This window comes from Saccostrea cucullata, unplaced genomic scaffold (assembly GCF_032062105.1).
Source record: "Saccostrea cucullata isolate Sc308-1 unplaced genomic scaffold, CSIRO_AGI_Scuc_v1 ctg3712, whole genome shotgun sequence".
Lineage (NCBI taxonomy): Eukaryota > Metazoa > Mollusca > Bivalvia > Ostreida > Ostreidae > Saccostrea > Saccostrea cuccullata.
Genome location: NW_026932293.1, coordinates 44,040 through 51,773, shown reverse-complemented (window position 1 = coordinate 51,773; position 7,734 = coordinate 44,040).

The window sequence follows — 7,734 nt, the reverse complement described above, 5'->3', positions numbered from 1 at the left end:
CCGACTCGCACCGTGGTCGCACTGTGTACGAACATTGCAGCACTTTCTAGGTACCGTGTCACACCATGTGCACACTGTGTCGCACCATGGAGGAACATTATCGCAATTTTTAGGCACCGTGACACACAGTGTATCATCGTGTCACACTGTGGATCGGAGACCAAACTTCAAAGACGCCGACGTTTCTAAAGTTCCATGCAAAAGCGTGGAAAGGAGGTCCACCGTGGCCGGTGGAATCCGGCAGAAACTCGTGAGCTGTACTGTATTCACCAATAATCAGTAGTGTCCCTACCACACATGAACCCCTGACCCTAGGTCCACATATTGCACAATTTTTGAATAGCCACCCTTGCTTATCAAAAATGTTTGATTAATATACCAAGGATCAGATTTCAAACAATTCATTCATTTTCAGTATATAAATAGAGCCCCCTCCCCCCTCTATCACAGGTACCCCTGACCATGGGGCCTTGAAGTTCACAATTCTGGAATAGGGGCCCTTACTCATCATTACTATATAGGTAATTCATCTGCTTAGTACCCAGGAGCAGAGAAGAAAATTTTCAGAAAGATCTTTAATGTATTTTCACTATATAATCAATAGAGCCCCACCCTAACACCTGAACTTCTAACCTTAGGGCAATAAGATTCACAATGTTGGAAGACGCACTCTTGCTCACCATGACTATGTAGTACTTAGTAAGTTTATTTAATAAGCAGGAGCACTGGGGCAGAGAAGAAAATTTTCAAAGATTTAATGTATTCTCACAATATAATCATTATAGCCCCACCCTAACACCAGAGCCCCTGACCCTGGGGCCATAAAATTCACAATTTTGGTAGAGCCATTCTTGCTCTTCATAACTATGTACTTAGTTAGTTTATTTAATACCTAGGAGCAGAGAAGAAGATTTTCAAAGGATTAATGCATTTTCACTATATAATCAATAGAGCCCTGCCCTAACACCAGAACCCCTGACCTGGGGCCATAAAATTCATTATTTTGGCAGAGGCACTCTTGCTCATCATAACTATGCACTTAGTTAGTTTATTTAATACCCAGGAGCAAAAAAGATGATTTTCAAAGAATTCATGTATTTTCACTATATAATCAATAGAGCCCCGCCCTAACACCAGAACCCCTGACCCTGGGGCCATAAAATTCACAATTTTGGTAGAGGCACTCTTGCTCATCATAACTATGTGCATAGTTGGTTTATTTAATACCCAGGAGCAGAGAAGAAGATTTTCAAAGAAATAATGCATTTTCACTACCTACTTATTTAGCCCCGCCCTAGCACTAGAACCCCTGACCCCAGGGCCATGAATTTCACAATTTTGGTAGAGGACTCATTGCTGATTACAATCATGCAAACAGTTTGACTGCTTGATGTCCAGGAGTAAAGAAGAAGATTTTTAAAGATTGCATTAATTTTAGTGGTTTTGGCCCCAACCCTCAGGACCCAGGGGAGCAGGGATCATGAAATTCACAATTTTTGTTCCCCCTTCACCCATAGATGCTTTAGGGCAAATTTGGTTGAAATTGGTTCAGTGGTTGCAGAGAAGAAGCTGAAAATGTTCAAATGTTAATGCACAACGCACGATGACGGATGAAAACAGATAGCAATAGGTCACCTGAGTTTACTCAGGTGACCTAATAAGTCATGTTATACATCAAATGAAAGAGAAAGAAAAGCTCTACAAGAATCAATAACAAGAGGCCCATGGGTCACATCGCTCACCTGAGCACTGTGGCTAGGAAAAAGTAGAAATTGGTTTATTATTGAAAAGTTTAAATCCAAAAGTAGTCAAGAGGCCCATGGGTCACATCACTCACCTGAGCACTGTGGCTAGGAAAAAGTAGAAATTGGTTTATTATTGAAAAGTAAATCCAAAAGTAGTCCCATGACCAATCATGGTTTTGCTATTCTTGAGAAGATGATTTTTAAAGAATTTTCCTATGTCTAGGTAAAACTTTGGTTGGCCATTGTGGCCCCGCCCTACCCCCTGGGGCCATGATTTGAACAAACTCAAATCTACACTACCTGATAATGCTTCCATATAAATATGATCAATTATGGCTTTGCTATTCTTGAGAAGAAGATATTCAAAGAATTTTCCTATATATTTCTATGTTAAACTTTGGTCAGCCATTGTGGCCCCGCCCTACCCCCGGGGGTCATAATTTGAACAAACTTGAATTTACACTACCTGACGATGCTTCCATATAAATATGATCAATTATGGCTTTGCTATTCTTGAGAAGAAGATATTTAAAGAATTTTCCTATATATTTTAATGTATAACTTTGGTCAGCCATTGTAGCCCCGTCCTACCCCTGGGGATCATGATTTGAACAAACTTGAATCAACACTACCTGACAATGCTTCCATATAAATATGATCAATTATGGCTTTGCTATTCTTGAGAAGAAGATTTTTAAAGAATTTTCCTATATGTTTCTATGTAAAACTTTGGTCAGCCATTGTGGCCCCACCCTACCCCCTGGGGTCATGATTTGAACAAACTTGAATCTACACTACCTGAGGATGTTTCCCCATAAGGTTCATCTTTCCTGGCACAGTGGTTCTTTAGAAGAAGATTTTTAAAACATACCACCAAATTTTCATTAATTCTCAATTATCTCCCCTTGAATGAGGGCGTGGCCCTTCATTTGAACAAACTTGAATCCCCTTCACCCAAGGATACTTTGTGGCAAGTTTGGTTGAAATTGGCCCAGTGGTTCTTGAGAAGAAGTCGAAAAATGTGAAAAGTTTACAGACGGACAGACAGACAGACAGACAGATGGACATAATGTGATCAGAAAAGCTCACTTGAGCCTTCGGCTCAGGTGAGCTAAAAAAACTGAAAATGTCAAAATTCTTCATTAAGGGAGGTTTTTGCTTGGCGCGTCACATTTAAAACCTTCGATTGAATCTAAAATTACAATATTGTCATCTTGTACAATAATGATTTCTTATATCTGTATATTAGATTGTACATAGAAGTCTTTCTTCTGCTTTATTTTAGTCTAATTGATCAAAAAGGTTTAAGTTACGTACAAATTTATCATAATAACACATTTTAAAAGCAAAGTAAAATTTTCAAAAATGAGCTCAAATTGCTTTAAAAGGTTTCATCTCAATTGGATGAGTAGTTTCCGAGAACACTTGCTGACAAAAAAGTACCGGAGAAGAATTTTGAACGAAGAAAGAAACAAGAGGCCCAGGGGCCACATCGCTCACCTGAGCAAATCAGCTAAGAAAAATCACAAATCAGATCAGAACTGAAAGGTTCACTGAAGGGAGGGGGGGGGGAGGGCTTGAATTTTAATACTACTTGAGATTGCCATCATATTACTACAGCATATGACTTTGCTGTTCTTGATAAAAAAGATTTTTTAAAACATTTTCTTCCTATATACAGTAAAGCTTCTCTAAACCGGCCAGCTGCCGGACTGAATAAAATGGCCGGACTAGAGGGGTGGCCTGTTTCCCGAGAATCTAACATACTGAAGAAATGTAGAACTGTGTGACAGTGCTTGGAAAAATATATAATTGGTGTCTGTTACAATTATCTGTCAACATGTTATTAATATATCAGCAGACACATTATGTATTCTTAAGGTTTTAAAAAAATATTATTAGTGAGGATATAATAGGCATGCATGTCGATTTTTATAAGAAGAAATTAGAAAATAAGAACACAAAAAACATTGAAAGTTACTTTATTAACCATATGAGAAGAAATAAACCAGACACTTTACCTTAAACTGATACTGCATATGTATCTGTGTATCGCTTACGTCATTAAAAAAAGTTTGTACTTCAGTTAAAAGTAATCTCTGAACAAAACTTCTGTTATTTTAATCATGAAGTGTATATTTTGGTAAACATTTTATTTAATTTTTTTCCCTCAGCATTATTTAACAGTGCTTAATTTTAAGGCCGCTTATGTGTATTTAAAAAGATGATCCAATATGGCGTGCGATAATTTGTTTATTCATTATCTGATTTAAATTTATTAGTTGCTTGATATTTTATTAATTCAAGTTTAATTGATGTTGATCATATGTACACAGCTTAGACCGGCCATTTACGTAGTCTGGCACGATAACTAACCCCTTCAAGACGGCTAAACAATAGAAAACCCTATGAGGCCATATTCAGTTTTCACACCTTTTACTACTTGTGGGTAGGTTATTTTTCACACCTCCCGCCGGTCATTATTACCCTTCTGGCCAATGACAGTTAAATTTCTTGCAATCATAAAGTGGCCGGTATGATGAGGGGAAAATTCCTATGTTTCTTAGCTTTCGTTCTTGGAAAAGTGGCCGGTGTCCGGTTTTCAGGGGTGGCCAGTTTTATGAGAGTTTATGTGTAAAGAAATGTTAAGAATTTTGCCGGGACTTTTAAATTTGGCCGATGTTCAGGGAGAACCGGTTTCCAGGGGGGCCGGTTTGGAGAAGTTTCACTGTATAACTTCATAATAATTTGACTTTGATTCCCCATGTTTCCTTCCCTACCCCAAAGGGCCATGATTTGAATAAATTTAAATCTTCAATACATGAGGATGCTTGAACAGCCAATTTTATGATAACGCCCCCAAAATCTACCTGATTCAAGATCAATAATTTACCGCCTGTCAATCATTAAAAAAACAATAGCTTCTGATTTGATTGACAGGTCAGCTACCTGTGCCTCCTGATAATCTAAATTTTCATGTTTTGAAAACAATTACCTGGTCACGCGTCAAACGCTTTCATGTACCCGCATAGTATATACGTGGATTAGAAAACTCCAATATGTTTGAATTTTATTTCAAAAAATAACTGAAAGTAGATTATTAAACCATTGACATAATAAAATATTTCTTTTCTATCTTCACTGCTGTTTGTTACTTGTAAGTGTTATATATCATCCATGTTTATCTGTAGAAAAAAGACCGCGTCCACAGAAACCGGCTCTATTTGTCGTAATTAGAAGTCCGACGAATTAAATCATTTTTTAAGAAGTGGGATATTTAAACAATAAAATGCTTTCTTTGTTTGTTATTACTGGAATTAACGGAAGCAGCTGTTGCAGAAAAAATACGCGTAGGCGGGTTATTTAAATTTTTTCTGCAATAGCTGCTTCCGTTAATTCCAGTAATAACAAACAAAGAAAGACATTTTATTGTTTATATTTATATCTGTTTAATTAATCATTTAAAGTAGAATTAAAAAGATTGATTATTGTATTAATGATGGGAACGTCTTTAAACGTTTCATTGATGGAACAGCCACTGATCAAGAAATCTGTACAGGCGACATGCCTAATGTAGTTCATGCAGTGATTAACGCAATGGGTTTTCTTAAAAAATAAAGGAGAAAATATTCAGTGGATGTAAATATAAGAAAAATATTCAGCACTAATAAACGGCATAGCATAGTTTTTAAAAGATGTTTCATTTTGTACTATGGCTACAATCCGCACGATGTTGTACAGGAATTTGATATCATAATTAATGCTCGAATTTCCTCTAGCGTCTGTATATATACGTAATGAAAATGTGAAGATAATTAATAGTGATCGATTCTGAAAAGAAATCTTTCTTACAATAACATTTTGTTAACACACGAAGAATCAAAAATATGGAATATTTTGGACAACATTGTTGGTCATAAGAAAAAAAGACATTCCGATCACGGTAAATGCATGTTCACATGTACGACGAATAGGTGGATCAATAATTTTCTATTTCAATAGTCAGACTTTTTAATCAAGTGATTTCTTTTATTGAAGATTAAAAAAGATAAATATCACTGATTTGTAGTTTTTACTCGAGAATTTTTCTTTTATGTAAGGAAAACATTTTCTAAAACGATATACATGTATCTTATTATTTTTTTTCCTTCAAAACATTACCATGATTACGATGAATGCGTTTAGTTTACAAATAAATTCCATATTAAAATAATTATTTTACATAGTTTCACTCAAAACCAGACACAAAACACGTAATGTTGACCCTGATTACCAAACACAGACTTCCTGTGTAATGCTACGTATGTATACACAGATTTTTGACATCTTGGGTATTGGGGGTCTCCAGGTAAATAACACCACTGTTACTTTGACCACTCCCTCTCCTCAGGTAACCGTACGGTAAAAATCAAAAGCCTGAAAGGCTTCAATGGCGTCGATCAAGAAAAACAATTTCAAAAGATCTGCAAATAGGTCAAGTGAGTGACTCCGGTAACATAATAATAAAATTAAAAAAAATAGTCTTAACACAAATACAGTATAGGGCCTGATAGCCTTGTGTCCTGGTCCGAACGAGTCAGGGTTCGAATTGACCAGACATCGTCAGTAATGTCCATCCTCTATCATGTCTATATCAATCTAATTTCTTTTCAGTCAATCGAAGACATATGAAGGGTTTCGTAAATTATTTTAATTAATTGCCATTGTCAGAGTGTTGTTCTGTTGTATAGTGATTGCATCTTAACTACAACCATGACTCTAATGTTACAAGTACGATCGACTTATGATAAGGGCGTGGTAAACAAATGGAGGAAATGGATAAATACAGTAATACTGGCATTACTGGTCAATATCATAGGTTGTTCGGCTAAAATTGGATTGAAGATCGTAAAAGTAAGGCTAAGATTAAGAAATTCAATCTTTATAGTCTTGTTGTATTCGTGTTTATTTTGTAATTATTTTACCGTATATAAGATTGTTTGTATTACAGTAATCGGTCCCAAAATGTGATTCATGTCATTCGACGCACCCTCTCAGTAGAAATTCATCCGCAACAACCATAACGTTTTTCTTGCGTAAAAATTAAACATAATATCGTTGTTTTGAAGTAGTATTAATTGAAGATACAATTGATTTAATTTTATATTCAAGCTATTATTCATTGTGAACGTTTTAAAAGAAATTGGTTTACAGCTGTTGATATTTTCTATTGCGGATGCATCCACTGACACGTGCGGTCGCGTAAACCTGACTGATCGCTAGATGACGATCGGGCAAGCCCGACGCCATAAAAATGGGTCTTTAAATGTCAATATGACTAAACATAGCATTTCTGTTCTTGGGATTTTTTCCTTTATTTTTCTGTGTAAAACTTTGATCCACCATTGTGGCCCCACCCTACCCTTGGTGGTTATGATTTGAACAAATTTAATTCTACACTACCAGAAAATGCTTCTATATAAATACTAGTATTACTAATAATGGCTTTGCTATTCTTGAGAAGATTTTTTTAATATATATTTTAATGTAAAACTTGGATCCCACCCTATCCCTGGGGGTTATGATTTGACCAAACTAGAATCTACGCTACCTGAGGATGATTCCACATAAATATCACTAATCATGGCTTTGAAATACTTGAGAAGACAATTTTAAAAGATTTCCCTATCTAGTCCTGGTAGAACTTTGATCAGCCATTTTGCCCCCCCCCCCCCCCCGCCCCAATCCCCAGGGGTCATGATTTGAACAAACTTGAATCTACACTACCTGAGGATGATTTCACATGAGTTTCATCTTTCCTGGCCCAGTGGTTCATGAGATTTTTCCTATATTCCTATGTAAAACTTTGATCGGCCATTTTGGCCCCACCCTACACCCAGGGGTCATTATTTGAACAAACTTGAATGTACACTATCTGAGTATGATTCCACATGAGTTTCATCTTTCCTGGCCCAGTGGTTCTTGAGAAGAAGATTTTTAAAGATTTTCC